Here is a 22,550-nt window from a genome sequence, read left to right as displayed (position 1 = left end):
GGGGGAAAGTTGATTGCTTTCAGACTTTTCTAGAAACCTTCTGATTCCCAGAATACTTAATCTGTTTCTGGGAATATCTGAAAGGTCAAACACACATAAAACTATGAACAATTAATAATTTGCTTTTCTTCCTGTCTCTAATATAATGGAGAGACATAGTATAATAAATCATTTAAAAAACTATTCAAAAAAGTATTTCTATATTGCTACTTTCCCCCCTTTATGAACTAAGATCACAAATCATATTGAAATAATGTCCAAATTTGTGTGTTCAAAATGGTTTGTGTGTTTCAGCACTTCAAAAGCAAAACTAGCCATATTATACATAAATAGCTTCCACATGCTTTCTCGACTCATTTTCAGTCCAATCTTCAGGGGTTTTAAAATCTTAGATACACTAAAGCCCTTAATGCACTTGATGTTCACTCCAGTTTGTCATACCACACTTATCACTGCTCCATAGCTATGCTTTATAGCAACATAGTCCTGGGCATTTTCCCCTGGGTTTATTTATGAAACAGAAGCTTTGAATGTCTTATTTAAAAATGCCTCTTAAAACCATGTATATATTGATATTCCAGGCATCGCTGTCTCATGTCATTTCACTGTGGGCCTGGGATATTCTTCAACTAGACTTAGAAAACCCTGATCCAATATTCCACTCAGGAGGAGCTGACACTTACTGTGAATTCTGCTCTTCAACTTAAATACCAGAGTCTGTGGCAGGCCAATTCTATCATTGCAGATACAGCATCCCCTCAGGCGAGGACCAACCTTTTTCTTGCAGTGCACCCAGGGATTAGCTTGACTTCCCCTCCATGCTCTCCACTACACAGCAAGAGCTAATCTTTCCTGGATGAGGCAAGGGATGGGGTTGCTATGACAACACTTTCTAGCAGTGGGACGATGGAGATGAGCTGAAAAGATGACAGGGAGACATGCACTCAGCCTCCCTCCAGGGCTGTGGGCTTCTGCCTTGAGGACTTAATGCCTCCCAAGTTTGCTGACAGGCTGGGATGTTAATTATCTATGCTTTTGGCTGGCGGGTGATTAGTTAGTTAGCAATACATGGTTGGGATATTAGACTGTTCTTTAGTGGAATTGTCCATTCACTCTGTGTTACATTTTGAATGCACTGTGGCCAGTTCTAAACCACTATATATTCCTATTTAACATCCCTACAATGAAGTGAACCGTCATTATGTGAAAGAAAAAGAAAAAGGCACATGCCAAGCCCAGTCTTGTATGTAGCATTGGCTTTTACCATAAACTTGATTTTCAGTATCAGTATCAAGGTGAGGATATGCTGGTAAAGGCTAATTAACAAAGGCTGGACATCTCATAGGACCTACTATGTACACATATGTGTCTGCGTATGTAAATGTCTGTGTGTGTGTGTACACACACACACACATGCATATTAGGGCTGGGCGGTTTCGTTTCGTTAATTCGTAATTCGTTAATAATTCGTTAATTTTTTCAATTACAAAACAATAACGAACCATTCTGGAGCATTTTTTTTAAAAAACGAATTTTTAAAAAGTTTTGTAAATGCTTCGTATTTCATTATTGTATTCGTTTCGTTATTGTTCTGAGGTCGTTTCGTTATTATTTCCGCATGTCTGGGGCAAGTTTTTTGTTTAATTAGTGAAAAAAAATTATAATATCACACCAGCAGTCAACAACAGAGGGAGAGGGAAGCTTCAGAAGTTTTTGGAGGTTTTTAGCGTATTTCGCGGTCGTGTCCGCCATTAACGAATCGATTTGTTATTGTTTCGGAAATCGATTCGTTAATGTTTTGTAATTTTTTTCACATTTACGAAATTTCGTAAATATCAAACTTTTTTAAGGGAAAATTTTGTAATTATTTTAAATATCGAAACAAAAAAACCCCCCAAATACAAATCGATTTTAGAAACAAATTTTTCTGTTGTTACCCAGGCCTAATGCATATATATCTCTTAAGAGAGCCCTTCATCATAAGGAATAAGGCAATTCAGTTATTCAAAGAGTGCATAACAAATACTGAACTTCTACCTAACAACAAATGTTGTCTTTTTGGCATCAAAAACAATAAAATAAAGATGAAACCCATTCCTTCTATTATGTCCATTTGCCAAATAATCAAATTTGGTTTAGTGGCTTTCTGGTAGTTTTATTTCATTAAATGTAAAGGGTGGTGTGTGTTCTTTTTTCAAAAAGATAATTGCATTTTTCACCCTTGTGCTCTGTAGAACTGGAGAAGGACCAAACCCTCAACTGACATATGGTTCTCCAATTAAAACCAATGAACCAGAAGCCTAGAGATGAATTTCTCTGCTAAATTATATTCATTTCATCAGGCAAAATGTTCCACCTGGTCTTCCAGTAGAGTTGAGATAACAATTTCCCTATGTTTCCCTATATGTTGCATACCTAATAGTATGTAACTAAAATTATTGCAGCTGATTCTTCCAAGAGATAGAACAAAGAGGATAGCTTAGTAAATAGATCTGAAATGTCATGAAGACATAACAAAAGGCTCTTTGCATACTTTTAAATACTAACAGCCATATTCGTCTTGACTTAAAGATGCACTTGCCCTTACTGGATCTCTATGCACCAGCACTCCAACTACAGTAGAGTCTTGCTTTTTCAACCTTCACTCATCCAATGTTCTGTATTATCCAACACAGTTTGCCTCCTGCCCAGATCCACAGCTGTTTCAATACAGTGCAATGTTTTGGTGCTAAAATCATAAATACAGTAATTACTACACAATGTTCCCATGTATTAAATGGCTTTTTCTGTCAATTTGTTGTAAAACATGATGTTTTGGTGCTTAATTTGTAAAATCATAATGTAATTTGACGTTTAATGGGTTTTTCCTTAATCCCTCCTTATTATCCAACATTTTTGTTTATCAACGTTCTGCTGGCCCGTTTATATTGGAAAAGTGGGGCTCTACTGTATTACCTCACTTTAGCCAAGGTAAGTGTTCAGAAAGGAGGAAGAACTGGAAAAGCTGGGCACAATCTCTGCTGATCCTGGTCTTCCCAAGAATCACCCTTCCCCATTTCAAAAAAGTCTCAGCACAGATGTATATCTTTATCGCTCCTGATTATTTACCCCCTCAGCAAGATAAGATCATCATTCCACTTCTTTAACTAACACAGATGTTGCATTTCCTCTCCAGTTATTGGTCAAAATTAAGTTATAGACAGAAATACCACCTGCTTTCCCCTTGATAGGATTTTGGAATTTTATACTGGCAAAGTGCAGCAGTAAGTGCTGAGCTTACAGCTGTTGAAGAGATCATGTACTCTGGCAATTAATCGAAAACCATGCACAGTTATTATTTCTGGAAATCCACTTAGGGATACAACACAAGGAAAAAAATCCAACCTCAGTTGCAAAAGAATCTAGAGCTGGCTATCATCTGTGCATATATATCAATTTAGCAGGGACAATCCAGATTAATTCTCTGTATTCTCACTTTTTTCAAATGTTTTAAAATGCACAAGTATTTCTCTTTTTCTCTGTCTTTACCCTTTTCTTACATTGCAGCAAGGTGGATTCAAGGTGCAAGGTTTGCACTCAGATAGCTCCACTGGCTGCCGATCCAGTTCCGAGCACAATTCAAAGTGCTGGTTTTGACCTATAAAACCCTATACGGCTCCGGCCCAGCATACCTGTCCGAACGTATCTGCTTCTATGTCCCACCTCGGAGTTTAAGATCTTCTGGGGAGGCCCTGCTCTCGGCCCCACTTCTATCACAAGTGAGGCTGGTAGGGATGAGGGACAGGGCCTTCTCAGTGGTGGCCCCTCACCTGTGGAATTCACTCCCTGGGGAAATTAGGTCATCAATATCCCTCCTCTCCTTTAGAAGGAAGCTGAAAACATGGATATGGGACCAGGCCTTTGGGTAATCTCGCAGACTGGCAAGGTAATGATGACCAGAATCTGGAAAGGACTATGGTAATGCTGAATGGACTTACAGATTTTAGAACTCGGTGAATGTTGGCCACTAGATTGGCTTTTAGTTGTTATTGTATTAATTGAATGTTTTAACTATTGTGGTTATTGCTGTTATGTATTTTATCTGTTGAATTGTTGGCATCGAATTGTGCTGGTTGTAAGCCGCCTTGAGTCCGTCCCCCCCCCCCCCAGGGGGTTGAGAAGGGCGGGGTAGAAGTGCCCAAAATAAATAAATAAATAAATAACACAGCAGGCGATGAGGGAGTAGATGGGGAAGTAGATAAGGGAAAAGACGTAGCCTCCTCTGATTATTAATTATGGTGCCCAGATGTGCCCTAACATTGAAGATATCACTGACATCTCTGTGTGTGTATGTGTGTGTATATCACACACACAAAATCACCAATAAGGACTTTTAAGTCTTTCTCCCAATAATGAAATTGTTCTTTCTTCACTGCTGTTATCAATGAGGAAAAAACAATCTACATTAGGATTACCAAACAATGGTATGCAGAGCATTTGCAGGCAGTTGCCTAAACCCAATTGCATCACATGCAGCACCGAGGCCATAAAAGGTTGTGAAGACCCTTTTCAAATAATTGCATCTGACATGTTCATGCATGAGAAGACACAGTTTCCCAGGATATGCAATGGTGAGAAGCCTAAGTGGCAGATCATCCTGCCTGATCTGTACTACATGTGCTAATATGTATTTCAATGCAGCTATGTTTATGATGTTCTTCTGAGTGAAGCTTAGAGAAAAAACTGCAGGGGCTCATAAACCCAGTTTAAAACCTAGCTTTACAAGTCTTGAAATGCTTCTTCACTATCGATTGAAATCTGAACTAAAGAGTTTCTAGCTGTCTCACACACAATTCTATACAAAAACAAAGCTTTCCCTACATGATCAGGGACCTGGGGAACAGGGCAGGGCCTTTTTATTGTGTGGATAGAGACAATGTGCCCAAACTTATATACATGCAGGCTTTTTGCAGACACTAGACTAAATGTATGAGTGTCAGAAGAAGCAGTGCATGTGCCATTCCCTTTCCACACAATTATTTATGCCCTGGATCTGTCTATAAGGAGATGAACAATGAAGCAAATCAAATAGCATTATAGTGGTATCTAGTGATGGAATGTAAGTATTACAACAAATAACACTGTGAAGATAGATTTCCCAAGGAGTGTTGAACCAGCAGCCTATACCTTAGGAACTCTTAACCAAGCACAAATGCTGAAGGAACAGCATATACTGAAGAAACATGTATTAAATTTTACCAATTATGTCTAAGGAACTGCTTCCACAGAACAATTGCAGTCAGCACTGAGAACAATTTAAAAAAACCTAATGGAAGATCTGTATACGCCTTTGTATTAAGGTGAGTCAAAATTATTGTACAAGGATTATCTGCACTCTGGTTATAGTAAAACTTATATTGGCAACACTGTCTTATCATTGCCCATACTCTCACCACTTTCCAAAACATTTTGAAGCGTTAGAACATGCTTCCTATAGTCCTGTTATTTCCCATCAGACTATTACCTGTTTTAACCCCTGAAAGTTCTATGAAAGTGGCTCTCAACCTGGGGTCCCCAGATGTTTTTGGTCTTCAACTTTCAGAAATCCTAACAACTGGTAAACTGGCTGGGATTTCTGGGAGTTGTAGGCCAAAAACATCTGGGGACCCCAGATTGAGAACCACTGCTCTATGAGGATGAAAAATCAGTCCAATGAAAAAGTAAAAGCAGTAGTGCATTCATGGTTTGCAGCTCAGCCTAAATCATTTTAATAAAGAAATACAAAAGCTTGTTGACAAATGGACAAAGTGTATTGAAAATCAGGAAGATTGTGTGGGAAAACAATGTCTTTGTCTTTTCTGAAAGTTAATTAAAATAAATTCTACATCCAGAGTGAAGATAATTTTTGACTCACGCTTGTATATGTTCTGAGTGAAATATAAATTAATTTCTGGTCACAAGCTTAACTTGTGAGCCATTTTGATAGATGCTTAAAATATCATGCCTAATGATTTCACCAGTCCATATTCATTGTGACATCACCAGCCCTGTATCTGACCTGGCAACCCTACTAATGGCTGCATATTGTGAAAGTCTGGGACTGGAAAAATATGCAGAAATGGGCTATGAAGGAGGTATGTACAGATCAGGAACCCCATTTTCTCTACAATAGCTTATCTAGAGATGGTATGTTTGCCACTGGGAAAGTGACACTGAGCTAGTCACTGGAATCAAGGTATTGTAGTATATCTACAGCACATGTTCTTGAACAGTTACAAAAGCTGTTAAACCATCTATTTTTTCACTGAATTCTTGCTTGTATAGTAAAGAGATGTGAACTGGGGCAAGGAATTGTAATTATATGTGTCAGTAGCAAATGTCTGTATCGAGCCCTATCCCCCATTACAGTGTGGTCTAATTAAACACTGTATCTTTCAGAAGTGTAAATGAAACTCTTATAAAAATTGGACTTGTCAATAATTTAGAGATGAGAGAAGGATATTTCCATTTATATGTAATCCTTTCTGTCTGAAACAGAAAGGGAAAATACAAAATTCTCCCAGAGTCAAACAAATTTTAGCAAACCAATCAAGTGTTATCATTGGGGGTTGCATAAAATTTAGTTGAGCTCAATCATCTATGTGAAAACCACATTTTTTGCATCATCAAAATTTGTTTTCAGAATGTGTGCAACATGCCTCAAGCAGTCACATATTTCGAAGGCTTGAAGAACATAAAGTGCTAAACAAACAATGTACTTATTTCAACATGTGCTAAATTCTGCATTTAGTGTTTTACCCACTCCAATGACTGAACTTGTTATGAGACTTCAAAAAAACTAGAAACATTTTGAACTTTCAAACACATTGTTTACCAGATAATCCCATCTACACGTTTGTTGGCACAATAAAATAATCAATATTTGTCAGCTTCTTAGGGTATTTGTTAGGGTAATATCAATGATGTTGCAGTATATCAGTGGGAAATCAACTATCCCAGTTTGGATTGAGCTGCTTATATCAACAGAATCCAACCACTGCATCATGGCCTGTGCAAAGTATGTTAAAAAAAATACAAAATCGTTCTTTTAGAACAGTTTTTCACATCTTGGCATTAAACTTCAACTCGTCCGATAATCAGTATTGTATTGGCCCTAGGATATTTTGCTTTCCAAATTCTCATTAATGCAGTACCAATATTGAAACAAGTTTGGACCCTTGGAGGTGTACTCTTGGTTTGAATGGATTAATCACTTGTAAATAGTTAGCTAGCCTCAAATTCAGAATGCAATTTTTGACTCTAAAATACCCCTAAACACACTCTAGGGAGGATGAAGGACATTTTTTGAAGGTTTCCTGCCCTCCACCGCCCTCTGGGTAAAAATTCTCTTTGCCAATTTCTCAAATCGATTGCTCCAAAATACTGCAAAATGTGTTTGTTTGTGGGAGAAATACAACCCTACAAAGTTTTCTGGAGGCTAATACACCCCCCTAACCTTTCACAGTTGTCCATCCTTGCTCTAATGGCTTCCTAAACACAAAAATCATACATCATTAATGCTTGAAGCAAAATCCTTACAAAATCCTTACATTAGCCCTCAGAGTAATTTTCTATGGAAAATAATCATGTTGATATGTAAGAAAGTGTCTTCTAGTGGTGATACTTGTTTCTGTATTTATTTCAACGCCTTTCTTATTTTTTCATCATGTGCTCATGCATACAATTGTCCTCTAAAACTGCATTCCTGGGTCTGCATATTTTGAAATAAAATAAAATTTTAACAGATCTTCTGAGTAAACAAACTCAACTCAGTCTCCACAAAAAAACAAGCCCATGGGATAAAAACATTACACACAGTGACGTGATCCATTCATGCTTAAGAACTGAGTGAAACTGGAACATTAGAAACAGATTAATGTTGCTTAACTTTTGCAGCAGACCTCTAGTGGCTATTAATGTGACTGAATATTTCTGTCTTTACTATTTCAGATTGGAAAGACAGTTACAGTTACAAAGAAAGGAAAGAACCAATAATGAAATATCACACTAAAGAAACATCTCAATAATAATTAAGAGAGATGTACCCCTACTAAAATCATTATCTACTTTGAACTGGATTATCGAGCCAATTTTGGTGGTATATGCTGGATCCTCTCCATTTGAGCCACTCCATCCCACTTCCAGTGGGGCTCCGTCATACAAATGGTGGCAACACGGGAGGCTTCACATGTTACATAGGGGTCAATGGGGGGAAGTCGAGCAGCAGACTCTTCCCCCTGTGGGATCAGTTAAGGGGAAATACAGGCAATGCAGGAAGTAGGGCGTCAGGTATCCCACATCCCACGACAGACAGTGCCAGATTCACCACAATGCGTGACAATTCCGGTGGCCAATATGATAAGGTCTTTAGTCTCTAAGCTGCAACAAGATTCCTTTGCAAAGTAACAATTGAGACTAAAATGGCTATGCTCTTGAATATATATATATATATATATATATATATATATATATAATCTCATAGCCCCATTTATGTGACTAACAGATGAACCTAATGGAAATCATGGACATGCAGGTAGTCAAGTGATTTGAATGCATAGAGGCACAGCTTATATTGAGCTGTGGTTATGCAACACCAACAAAGGTAAGTACAATAATGTAAAAAGGTAATGGTTCAAACAATAAGATTTTTATAATAGAAAAGAAATGGATGATTCATGCACCCAACATGTTTGGGATGTATATAGAACCAATACCTATTTTAAAAGCACATTTGCTAATAGATCAATGACAACACGTCAAAAATAATATTGTGCAAACAACTCTGAGGCTAGATCTCTTCATATAGTATTTTGGATATTTTGTGTCAGTTTTGTCAGCAGTTTGGAAAATGCCTGCTTACCAAACAGATGATTTTTCTTTTTAGTCTTGACAACACTGATTACCCATTTAACAGTAGATATCTGAGTATGCATTGCACCACTGAGCTATGAATCATCCAAAACTGAAGTATAATTTTTCCCCATGATTCTCTTTGATACAGGTGCCTCAAAGTAATAAAATATACATGCCTTAGTGGGCAGATGGTTTCTAAAGTACCAGTTTTCCTCTGTGAAATGTGGGAAGATAAGTTTTTTGTTCCGACCTATTACAGGGATCCATCCTTCCCTGGGAGGGAACACACATTTTGGTGCCTCAAATGTTAGACCTGTTTCTGGGTATATTTGACCCGCTGGTTCCAAAACAAACACCAGTTTTCCCTTATCCACTCTAATTTTTTTTGCTATAGCACATATACCATATACCTGTCCTCATCTGATTGCCCATAGGCAATCATGATAACTATATCTAAGACGTTAGAGCTGATGTGGTCTATCCAATGGAATTTTCTGAAGCAGTGCCCCAAATAATCTTGGGCACAGGTCTAAAAGCAAAGACACCAATAATTTGACAGAGGAGGGGGGTGTTATCTAACTACAGGAATCAGGATGGCTAGTCTTGAAATAGTCTTTAGAGAATACATCACCTAAGACTCAGTTCTATTACCTGGAGCAAAGAAATACTGACATTCATCAGCTAGAAGACTGTAATGCTTCCTGTGCAACTACTGCATCAATTCCCATCAATAAAGTTTATATGTCTCAATTTTCAGTACCAAAGAAAGGGAACTCTTGAATTGTGTCAATTTCCATCCCAGAACAAAGCCTCAGATCACATCAGTTCTGAACAGCATACATATGTTTGCCTTTGGGAATCTATTGCTGAGCATAAAAGGTCAAGTGAGAAAAGAGAAACAGTATTTCGTAAAGTGGTAAAAACAAGAAGCAAATAACTCCATGGAAACACCTTACAGAAGCCTCTATTTGCTCAATACAAGTATCGGCAATGTCTTTTCTCACCTAAAATTTAGACAAATTTGAAATGTATGTGGATGTAATAAATCAGTGGTACACAAGCATTCTGTCATTACTGGTCATACCATTAATTCTTCGTGGTAGAAATGCAACACAAGAGAGGCCTTTAAAAGAAGTAAATAAGGAAAATAGCTTGTCATTGTTTCTAAAATACATCTAGATTGGTTTGTAGAAATGAATTTCATAAATTACTCCAAAGACAAGGATGATGGAGATCAATTTGTACAATCACTTTTAGTGCATTTTATATACATTTGTAAAATTTAAAACATTTTAAATAAAAAGGATAAAATATTCATATAAAATGCCTGTGTATTATATAAAATCTTATATCATAATTTTTTGAAAAAATGCATACATGAATTGGTATCCAGTTCATCATCACATTCTTATTTGGAGAAGTATATAGTGAGATTTAGTTCCAGAACCTATAATAGATAGATACCAACATCTGTAGATGCCTAAGTATCATTATATGCAATGATATAGTAAAATGGTTTTCTCTATATAAAATAGTAACATCAAGGTTTGGGGGGGTGGAATGGGGGGGGAGGTATTTTCAAGTCATGGTTGGTAAAAATCCATGATTTTTAAAGAAGTGGATAGATAAAGGTGACTATAGCTGTGTGTATTCCATTACCTCTGTCAAGATTTTGCACCAGATATTTTGCCCAAATTCTGTCACTAGGAAAAATGGGGGAATCTCTTGACAGCTGTGGACTTCATTTCTATTAAGAGGCAGTGATGTTTAAAGAGAAAAACAATTCAGAGAGAAAAGCTTTAAATGTTTTAAATCCTGTTAATATTAATTCCAAACCATATCAGAAACCTGCAATTACTCAGAATAAATGAACCTCAACTTCAAAAGGCATTTACTGCACTATGCAACTAAGGTCCTCATCACAAAGGCCCATAGATTCGCCACACATTGTGGCAAATCCATGGACTCCTGGTGGGGGTGTGGAGAAGCCATTACTGCACTCCCCCCCCCCCCACACACACCTTGCCTTCTTCCCCATCCCATGTGGGAAGCATCACCACCTGGCTTCCCCCCACCCCTTTACTGATAAGGCAACACAAGAAGGCTCCTGTGTTTCCGCGGTAGCAGCATGCGCCACTTGCTCTCCCTTTTCTTGACAGAGCCCACCCAGAAGTAACATGTGGGCTCTGTCCTGAAAGGGGAGAACAAGTGCCACAGGATAGGCCAAGTATCCCATTTGATGAGGTCGCTAATTTCTAATTTACAAAATATGTTATGTATGAGATCCTTCTTCACCCATATGAGAAAGCTCATCTTTATATAAACAAAAGAAAAGAGAAAACATATTTCTTACAGAAATTCCACCCGGCCCTGCCTTGTATTGCAAAGAACACAAACTTCTGGGACGCTTAAGAGAAGTTCAGTGAGCTGAAGCTCTCCAAACTGCCATAGACAAAAGCAGTTTTGCATAAGAATTTGAGTCCTGGTCAATCTCTTTGGTAAAATCTCGTGGTGCAGCAATTTTTTGCACTCTTATAGTCAACAAATGTAATACTGTACTGTTAGGGGTGGAAAGATAGCAGTTGAGAAATAGGGAAGAATAGCAAGGAATGGGTTAGTGTGGAGTAAATCTTAATTTACCCCTGCATCTTTTGTTTCTTAAAAATTCTCAGTTTTGGAAATATGAACACTCTAAACTGGGAGCCTCCCATGATTTCTTTGCTTTAAAAAAACACTTCACTGTTCAACTATAAGACAGGATTAGTAGATGAGAGGTGCATCCAAATTGTGGCTTAAATGAGTGCCCTTTTATGACTTCACATATCTAGACTCTAGAGCTGCTCAACTGTGTGGTAGGGGGAAGTTGTGTCCCCAGATTTAAAGCTGAATCTCCAGATCACATCAAATATATAAAAATGATGGGAGGGGGGAAATATCATAAAGAACAACACAGACAACATGTGATTGAGAAATGACAGGAGGTTGCTTAAGGGGATAGAGCATTCGCTCTGTGCTTGAGAGGAGGAGCTTCTGCTCTGTGTTCAAGAGGTGGGGCTTCAGCTAGGTCATCTGTCCTTTCTGGGGGCCTAGCCGGCAGTTGAGCTCTAGCAGCACGTGTCTCGCAGTGCGCACAACTTATCCAACACTAATCTTGGAAAAGCATAGTGAACAGTAGAACTGAGAAGAAGGAGCACAGTTTAGTAAAAGCTCTTATTTGGTAACCTGAGGCACCAGAATATGAATTGGGGCAAGCTGTTCCTTTCACATGCAGCGGTTGTGGGATGTTCATCTTATTGACAGAACATCTAGTGAGCTACATCTGCAGCAAATGCAAACAACTCACTTTAATGGAAAATAAACTGAGCAATACGGAGCAGACAAGGTAATAGGAGAAATGCAACCCAAAATAAGTTTTTAAAAAAGTAGTCTAGGAATATCTGGCAACTCTAAATGAATTCAAGTCTCCAGAGCTAGATGAACTACATCCAAGAGCATTGGAGGAACAAGCAGAAGTCATTTCAAAACCACTGGCAATAATCTTTGAGAATTCTTGGAGAACAGGAGAAATCCCAGCAGACTGGAGGAGAGCAAATGCTGTCACTATCTTCAAGATGGGAAAAAGAGGACCCAAACAATTACCATCCAGTCAGCCTGATATCAATACCAGGAAAGATTTTGGAGCAGATCATTAAGGAGGCAGTCTGCAGTCATTTAGAAAAGAATAGTGAAAAAATTAGGATGGATTCCTCAAAAAAAAAAAAGTCATGCCAGACTAATCTCATCTCTTTTTTTCAATAGAGTTACAAGCTTGACAGATGCAGGGAATGTTGTGGATGAAGCATATCTTGATTTCAGTAAGACCTTTGACACAGTCCCCCATTGCCTTCTTGAAAGCAAACTAGTCAAATGTGGGCTAGGCAATGCTACCATTAGGTGGATCTGTAATTTAGGGTTACCTAATCCAAAGGGTGCTCACCAATAGTTCTACTTCATCCTGGAAAGAAGTGACTAGGGGATTGGATGAAGGTTTAGAGAGCATGATTATCAAGTTTGCAGGTGACACCAAATTAGAAGGGATAGCTAATACCCCAGAGGACAGGATCAGAATTCAAAATTACATTAACAGATTAGAGAGCTGGGCCAAAACTAACAAAATGAATTTCAACAAGGACAAATGTAAGATACTGCAGATGCAGAAAAAATTAAATGCAAAGATCCAAAATGGGTGATGCCTGGCTTGACAAATCCATGTGAGAAAAGAATTGGCATTTGTGTGGACAAAAAGTTGAACATGAGCCAAAAGTGTGATGCAGCAGCTAAAAAAGCCAATGGGATTTTGGGCTGCATCAAAAAGAGTATAGTGTCTAGATTGAGGGAAATCATGTTCCCTCTGTATTTGGCTTTGGTTAGACCTCACCTGGAATACTGTGTCCAATTCTGGGCACCACAGTTCAAAAGAAATATTGACAACGTGAAAGGTGTCCAGAGGAAGGCAACTAAAATGATCAAAGGTCTGAAGACCATGCCCTAAAAAAACAGGGTATGTTTAGCCTGTAAAAGAGAAGGTTGAGAAGAGACATGATAGCCATGTATAAATATATGAAAGGGTGTCATAAGGAAGAGGGAGCAGACTTGTTTTCTGCTGCCCTTGGAACTAGGACTAGCAGCAATGGGTTCAAATTTCAGGAAAGGGGATTCCACCTGAACATTAGGAAGAACTTCCTGACCGTACAAGCTGTTCAGCAGTGGAACTCTTTGCCTCAGAATGTGATGGAAACTCCTTCCTTGGAGACTTTTAAACAGAGGCTGGATGGCCATCTGTTAGGGATACTTTAGTTGTGTTTTTCCTGCATGGCAGGAGGTTGGACTAGATGGCCCATTAGCCAATGTGGTCTCCTCCAACTGTATTATTCTATGATTTTAGGTGTTGAGGCTCATGGATTGTTTTACACATTATTTTATATCAGCCCCCCACTTGCAAACCTAGAGATTTGCAGGAATAAATAGGTCTTTATCACACAGTCACATTACTGGAGATAATGGGTACAGACAGGCAGAGCAATATCACGCCTCTCCTCATTAATGCAATTGTGGTCCTACAATCAGTATTCCACACACTCTCATAACCCTTCCTTCTAGCACTATTCCCTACCCAGAATGTCTTGCATTATTATTATTATTATTATTATTATTATTATTATTTCATCATCATCATCATCATCATCATCATTATATTATTAGTATTTGCAATGTGATCAAACACTTTTAGCATTACTGTGTATATGAGTGTGTGTGTGTGTGTGTTGTATAGCATTCGCTTTAGGAGAGGTTGAGAATCCCACCCGCCCATCATCATCATCATCATCATCATCATCATGTCTCTGCCAGGTAAGTAGTGGGAATGGGGATGAGGAGATACTGACAGGTTTTACCCATCAATAGCTAGGGATAACTGAATAACAAGGGCTATAACAATCCAATAGAGAGATAAATATTGTGCCATATGATAGCTACTGTCACCAAAGGCTACAGTCTATCTGCAATGCGGGTTTGCTTGCCTCATGTGAGAAAGTCCTAACATTCCTGCAAGACATAAATATGGGTTTCTGAGGTCTCCCAGCAGGTTTCAAATTAGCTTTTAACATATATGTGCCATAGAATTTCCACAAATCAGAAATTATTTGAAATAACACAACAGCAACAAAATATGCTATGTACCCAACTGAAATCACTTAGTGAAAGAACAAGGGAGGAGAGAAAATCCATTTAATAATTTGATTTTTCACATGAAGGAAATTCATGAAAGTGTTTGAAGATCATGCCTACTTTTGGATATATTTTCCAAGTTTTAGCAGTTCACTAGTTCTGCCCAAAGGGATAAAATCATTCATATCATTGTCTGATTCATTTAAATTAGGAAAGATTTTGGACTAAAGTGTCACAAATTTATTTCTGCATTGTCTCACACAAAAAGGAGGCAATATCATTTTTATTTGGGGGCTTAAAGTCTTTGCTTATATAATTTATGCAACAGTAAGATCTTGATTATAACCAATTGTTAGTAGATTGTTGCTAACAAGTCAAACATAGCAAACAATTTTGAGGCAATTATTGTCATTACAAGACACATTCAATTGTTCAAGGCAAGAGTAATAGAAAGTGACAGTTGTACAGCTGGGATAGTGGTGTGGAAAATGTAATTGTTTCCTGATCACAGTGGTCCAGTCAGAACTCTGCATTCCATCTGCTAAATACATAATTCATGTCATTTAATAAAATTTATGTCTGCTACTGAAAGCAAATTACAGAGTAAAATAAAACATCAACAAGCACACTTTTTTGCTGAAAAAAGAAAGCAATTTGAAAAAGGACCAAAAAGGATTTAATTTTTTAAGGCTTATTAACTTTGCAATTTAATAACTTTGCCCTATTTCTTAATTATCATTTTTACTGAATTGGTCTACAGCAAACCTGGACATTGATATACTGGGCAGTTCATTTAAAGACTATGGTACTTGGGTTGGATGTATACTCTGATCTTTTTATCTTAACAATTTGAGGTTTGTTGGGCTGAGAGTGACTTTTCCAAAGCCAGTCAACTGGCATTGCATGATCAAACCAGATCTCCCTTTCTCACACAGGTAGTATATTATTATACCAGTCTAGTGTACCATTTTACAGAAGAAAATAACAATAGTTTATTTGAAGAGTTGTCCAGCCTTTAGAGGCACCAGGTTTTATCTAATGGAAGCTTAGCAGGGCCTGACGTAATTAATACTTAGATGGGAGAATGCAATTGAGACTGAAAAACTTTCATGTCATTATTGTGCAACCTAAGCTATGTTTCACTGAAGCGTAATATAGTTTTGAAAAGTATCAATGGTCTTTTAGCCCAAGTGCAAACACGTAAAAATTAATGGTCAGAAACAATATTATGCAAACAGAATCAGTGTGTAAAGACCATACATACTAGACAGTTGACTTGTGGGCTTCATAAACAGGCAACATAATATCTAGTCTTAACTTTAGAGATACACCGGGCACAATCCTATGCTCCAGAAATAGGAAATTGGGGAGGGGTGGGAACCATTTCTCCCTCTATATGAGCCACACTAACTCAACTGGTAGTTCTGGGGTTTTTGTTGTTTATTTGTTCAGTTGCTTCCGACTCTTCATGACCTCATGGATCAGCCCACGCCAGAGCTCCCTGTCAGCCATTGCCACCCCCAGCTCCTTCACGGTCAAGCCAGTCACTTCAAAGATTACATCCATCCATCTTGCCCTTGCTTGGCCCCTCTTCCTTTTTCCTTCCTTTTTCCCCAGCATCATTGTCTTCTAATTATGTGGCCAAAGTACTTCATCTTTGCCTCTAATATCCTTTCCTCCAGTGAGCAGATGGGAATTATTTCCTGGAGAATTGACTGGTTGATCTTCTTGCAGTCCAAGGCACTCTCAGAATTTTTCTCCAGCACCACAGTTCAAAAGCATCTGTCCTCCTTCGCTCAGCCTTCCTTATGGTCCAGCTCTCGCATCTATAGGTTACTATGGAGAATACCATTGCTTTAACTATGCAGATCTTTGTGGCCAGTGTGATGTCTCTACTCTTCACTATTTTATCGGGGTTGGTCATTGCTTATGTCTATTGACCAAAGTAAAACAGCAGTACATCCCTCTTAACAACATAGTTTTGTTGCCAGGTGGAATGCTCTGGCTCTGCATGTGACCAGATTTATCAGAAATATTTTATCTATCTTTAAGCAAGCAATCATTTTCGCTATCACTAATAGCAACTTACAAATGGATGTTATACCAGCAGCGGGGGCGGAAAGCTACCAAAGTGTCTCTTTAACATATACTAGACTTCTTCTGGCAGTAATTGTTAGTGTGTTCTTTTGCAGTTGCTATTAACTTGTGAAAGGCTAACTGCACCGCAGAAAGCTCAATGGGCATTGCTCCTTTCTTCGACGCAACTGAATATAATTTAAGTAAGTGAAGTAGTGATATATGCCAGTTTCACTTAAACTCTTCACAGGTGACAAAGGCATTAATTTTCTTCAGTGCTGTGATATCACTTACTTCCAGTCTGCAGAAACTTTTGTAGTTTTGCCATGAAAAAATAACACTTCAATTAATTTCCAGCTCAGCCCTGAGGCTTATTCTGAAACACGTAGATGTAAATGTTCCATTTCTTTTTTCTCTGTATTGACAAATGAATTCAGTGCTTGTAAAAGGTGACAGACTGAAAATCTTGCAGGCAGAGAAGATCTTTTTATCCCCAGAGCTGCCATTGTACAATAGAATTGTGGGATTTCTCCATATTAATCTACTAGCTCACCTCAGCCAAGGGAGTTTCATTTTCTACATTATATTGTGTCTAGTCCACATATTTTCATTAGGGTTGTGAAGAGGAATAGTAGCCTAAATATCCACTTTAGATTCTGAAAGTCTGGCTTTGCTATCAACAGAAGTGTTATTTGAGTGTGGTATTACTTGATTCTTAATTCTTAAAAAGCGATTTTTGGCTTATATGTGAATTAAAATAGGCACCTGCCAGATAGCTGCTGGTAATATTTACTTTTGAATGCTATATTGGATCTGGCAATTGCGACACAGCTAAATGAAAATGGAATTTCTTAGGATCTTGTATAACCTGTTTTATGCATAACCTCAATGGCCTGAGGTTAGGGAATTTTTAATGGTATGTTGTAAGTTATTAATTTGTTGTATATTGTATAGGCAAATTGGGTTATTTGTTTTAATTAGCTTTGATGTTAATTGGCTTTCAATGTGTATTTTATGTATTCCTGTTTTTTAAACCATTGTACACCACTTTGAATCTCACCCATGGGAAAAAAGCAAAATGAAATAATAATAACAATAATAATAATAATAATAATAATAATAATAATAATAAGGCAAAGGCTCTGGCATAAAACAGTACAGGTGGTCCCAGTAGTCATTGGTGCACTGGGAACCATGCCAAAAAATCTCAGCCGGCATTTGGAAACAATAAACATCAACAAAATCACGATCTGTCAACTGCAAAAGGCCATCTTACTTGGATCTGCGCGCATCATTCGAAAATACATCACACGGTCCTAGACGCTTGAGAAGTGTTCGACTTGTGATTTTGTGATACGAAATCCAGAATATCGATCTCGTTTGCTGTGACATACTGTACTTTTGTGTCAATAATAATAATAATAATAATAATATGTGCAGTCTTGCTTTTAGTTGCATTACTTTAGAATTAGATTTCAGGATCATATTCATAGACACAGGTATTGGTAAGGCTTTATAAGAAGTAAGTATCACCATTATCTTTTGATTTGATTTGATTTACTTTCAAATATAGGATTCATGCAATTATTGATTTCAACAGTATTCATATTTGATTCCTTTTCAGTTTAGCTTTCTTTGCAGTTCAGATACTAATGGGATCCTTTGCCTGAATATTTTTCTCAAATCAAAATAAGCCTAAATTAAAAAGTCACCCCAGCTTCTTTTGTAGGTTTTGAGAAGTCAATAAGCTGCACCTGCTCTAACGAGGAATCAGAAAAGAAGTAGGTCATAAACTAGATGAGTCAGCAAGAACTCTCTGCACCCCAAGGAAGAGATGTGCATTTTTTGTAAACATGGCCAGATTCTGTTTCTTAATCTTAATCAACTCAAAAAAATTATCTTCAGGAATGAGTCCTTTCTGGGGTTTGTCTTTAGAAAGCACAGTTAGAATATGAATTTAATACATGTGTGCTTAGAGATAAGTCTCAGTGAGATCAGGAGGGCTTACTCCCAAGTGCATGCATCTAGGTTTGCAGACCAAGTTAACAAAAATATTTATATAGTGTATCTAATAGCCTTCCATTTAAAGGGGCAATAATCAGAAAATAACTGTTTTCAGAGCAGGAATTTTTTACAGACTCTCCATTTAGATTTACTTTGAGGCAGCACTGGTGGCTCTGACATACTAATATCATAAGCTGAAACCCCCTGAGGAACAACAAGGAGAACAGAAGCTGAGCCCCAGCTGCTAAACTGGAATGCTGCTTGAGGAGTCTATCAGAATGAATTAGTTTAGGACGGCAGGGCAGGAAGCTGCAAGGAGGGCAGTCAAAGACTAAGGATGAGATTCCAGGAATGGGTATATTGGGAGTCCAATCTTCGATAAAGGCTGCTTTGTAGCAGTGGAGACTGCAAAATTTCATAGGTTGGATCCCGTGGCATTGGACAATCATCTACCATGAATGCTATGCCTGAAAAATTATCAGTACAAACAGATCTCCAGCAGGCACTTTTCTAGACTCCTTTTTTCATTTTTAATCCTTACACGAATACTACCTTGGGCAGCTAGCTAACCAGTAGTCTTATCAGACTACACTTCCATGAGCAAATGAATTATACCTTCATCTACTAGTTACACAGGTCCAATGTTTTATTGTTTTCAACAGTGAATCCTATTTATGTTCTCACAGTAAGAGGACCTACACTAAGGGCCAGGCGTGAAGTTGCATTAATCCATTACCCTGCAACACGCCCCACCCCACCCCCAGAAGATCACACCATCCTACATTCTAGGGATCAGAGGATCCCTTTGGTGGAGCTATTGGTGCAGCTATTGTGGCCTTTATAAACTGGTCTGTTCCAGCCTATTCCAGCCTGACTTCTACGCAGCCGCGGAGGCAGATTAATGGCTTCGTAATCCAGACAAACTAGCTGAACCTTATCAAACCCTGCGATGGTACTGGGGGACTTCAACATCCACGCCGAGACTAGCCTGTCGAGCGTGGCTCAGGACTTCATGGCTGCCATAACAACAATGGGGCTGTCCCAGGTTATATCTGGCCCCACCCATGCTGCTGGATACACACTGAACTTGGTCTTCTGCACAGGATGTGATGAAAATGGTGGTGTAGTGGAGGAAATATCAACAATTCCGTTGTCATGGACTGACCATTATCTGATCAGGTTTAGATTAACTGAGGCTCTGAACCTCTGCAGGGGTGGGGGGCAATGAAAATGGTTTGCCCCAGGAGGCTTATGGATCCAGATGGATTCCTGACAGCTCTTGGGGATTTTCCTGCCACTATGGAAGGCCCTGGCAGATCTCTGGAATACAGAGATAGCCTGGGCAGTAGACATAATTGCTCCATGGAGCCAGATTAGCTCCATGGTATAATGCAGAGCTGGCAGTGATGAAGCCAATGTGTAGGAGACTAGAGCGATGTTCACACTGAACTCTCACTGAATCTGACCGAACACAGAGTATAGTGTATTGGAAGCGCTACTTCATGGCAATGAAGGTAGCTGAGAAATCTTTTACAGCAGCCAACATTGCATGTGCAAGGAATTGACTAGCGGAGCTGTTCCGGGTGGTAAGGGGGCTCCTTGATTCTCAGGTGGAGTCCTCTGGCCACTCAGCGACTCACTGTGAATAATTTGCAAGGTTCTTTGCAGATAAAGTAGCTCAGATCCATTTCGGCCTAGACGTCTCTATTGATACAGTTGCTGCGGATGTAACTCAGGTGTCTGCTTGTCGAGCTTTAATGAATTCATTTCAGTTGGTGCAATCTGAGGATGTAGACAGGATCCTTAGAGAAGCAAGACCCACCACATGTATTCTAGATCCTTGCCCTTCCTAGTTAAACAAACCAGAGGCGGGTTCGTTGACTAGGTGATGAGGGAGGCAAATGCTTCCCTCAACCAAGGCAAATTTCCATCCAGCCTGAAAATGGCTGTAGTAAGACTGTTATTAAAGAAATCACCATCCCTCCTTAATGTGGACTATAAGATCTTTGCCAGTATACTTGCCGAGAGACTCAAACTATTCCTGAAAGAGTGGGTGAAAGAAGAGCAAGCAGGATTTCTGCCTAATAGGCAATTAAAAGATAACATTAGAATAATTTTAAACACCATAGAATATTTTGAGAAGAACAACCAAGAAGAGCTAGCACTTCTAAGCCTTGACGCCGAAAAGGCGTTTGATAATCTCAACTGGGATTATCTAAAACTACTAAATAAAGAACTAGACTTAGGATATCAGTTCTACAACGCCATCAACTCAATTTATATCACCCAGGAGGCCAGGATGATAATAAACATGCAAGAATCAAACCCTCTGAAAATCTGCAAAGGCACGAGACAAGGCTGCCCCCTGTCGCCTCTATTATTCATCCTGAGTTTAGAAATGCTTCTCAATTCCATCAGAGATGACCCTGATTTAAAAGGCATTAAAATAAACAAGGAAAGTTATAAACTAAGGGCGTTTGCGGATGACTTAATATGTATTATCAGTAACCCCATAGAAACAATCTCCAAATGGACAACTAAAATTAAAGAATACGGGTCCGTAGCGGGCCTAAGGATAAACAAAAGGAAGACGGAGATACTAACTAAAAATATGTCCCAAAAGAGAAAGGAAGAGCTCTCCACTCTAACAGAATTCAACGTAGTAGAGAAGATACGCTATTTAGGAATAATGCTAACAGCTAAAAATTCACAACTAATAAAAAATAATTATGAAAAGAAATGGAAGGAAATTCAAAAAGACCTAGATAACTGGAAAAACTTGAAGCTTTCTCTGCTAGGGAGAATCTCCATAATAAAGATGAACGTCTTGCCCAAGATGCTATTTTTATTCCAATGCTTGCCGGTAATGAGAAATGCAAACATCTTCAGGGAATGGAATAAAACTATTTCTAAATTCGTTTGGCAAGGGAAAAAGCCCAGGATCAAACGCCTGATATTGATTGATGATAAAAGAAGAGGCGGGCTCGGTCTTCCAGACCTGAGGTGCTACTATGAAGCCTGCTGTCTCATTTGGATCAGAGACTGGATCCTACTAACAAACAGAAACCTGCTCTCCCTAAAAGGTGTAGATCTTAGGCGAGGCTGGCATGCCTACTTGCATTACGACAAAACAAAGATTGAAAGGAATTTTGGGAATCACTACATAAGAGCGGGTCTAATGAAAGTATGGGAGAGACACAAAAAAAGACTATATAATAAAACTCCACTATGGCTTTCATCCCTAGAAGCCCTCCATCGGAGAGAAATGGGTTGGCAACGCTGGCCCACCTATCGCGACATCTTAGAAAAGACAGAAGGAAAATATGTACTTAGAGAGGAAAAAAAAATAAAAGAAACTTTTCCCAACCTTTCTTGGCTGAACTATAGACAACTGATGGATTATTACAAGATAGATAAAACCGCAGAATTTGGTGACCAAAATGGCTTTTTTGACAGCATATTGAAATCAAATAGCAAGCTTATTACAAAACTCTACAAGAAATTACTAGAGTGGACCACCGAAACAGAACTAATAAAGGATTCAATGATTAAGTGGGCTCAAAATATAGGCCACCAAATAGAACTGAACAAATGGGAGAGAGTTTGGAACCAAAGAATGAAATTATCTTACTCATTTGAATTGAAAGAAAACCTTGTTAAAATGATCCATCGGTGGTACTTGACACCCCAAATAATTTCAAAATGTTATAAAAACGCTTCAAACAAATGTTGGAAGTGCGAAGACCAGATTGGGACTTTCTTCCACATTTGGTGGTCCTGCCCCGTAGCTAAAAGATATTGGATAATGATTCAAAAAGATATTCAAGAGATTTTAGGAATACAATTAGAAAACAAACCAGAATTTTTTCTCCTAGAAATGTATGACATCGAGG

General features: G+C 38.5%; 1 protein-coding gene across 5 annotated transcripts in view; it reads right to left on the bottom strand.

The window, feature by feature from the left end:
* NOL4 (nucleolar protein 4) overlaps nt 1-22,550 on the bottom strand; it is a 157,229-nt gene that overhangs the window by 53,697 nt on the left and 80,982 nt on the right. Inside the window, exon 1 of one of the 5 annotated variants that reach the window (XM_060775248.2) lies at nt 684-807. The exons of the other annotated variants lie outside the window; for them this stretch is intronic. The gene's annotated coding sequence lies outside the window, so the exon portion shown is untranslated. Of the gene's footprint in view, nt 1-683; nt 808-22,550 lie in introns of those variants that run through there. 5 annotated transcript variants of the gene reach the window in all.

This window comes from Anolis sagrei, chromosome 4 (genome assembly GCF_037176765.1).
Source record: "Anolis sagrei isolate rAnoSag1 chromosome 4, rAnoSag1.mat, whole genome shotgun sequence".
Classification (NCBI taxonomy): Eukaryota; Metazoa; Chordata; class Lepidosauria; order Squamata; family Dactyloidae; genus Anolis; species Anolis sagrei.
Note: the sequence above shows the minus strand (reverse complement) of the source record. Positions and strands in the feature narration are given on the sequence as shown.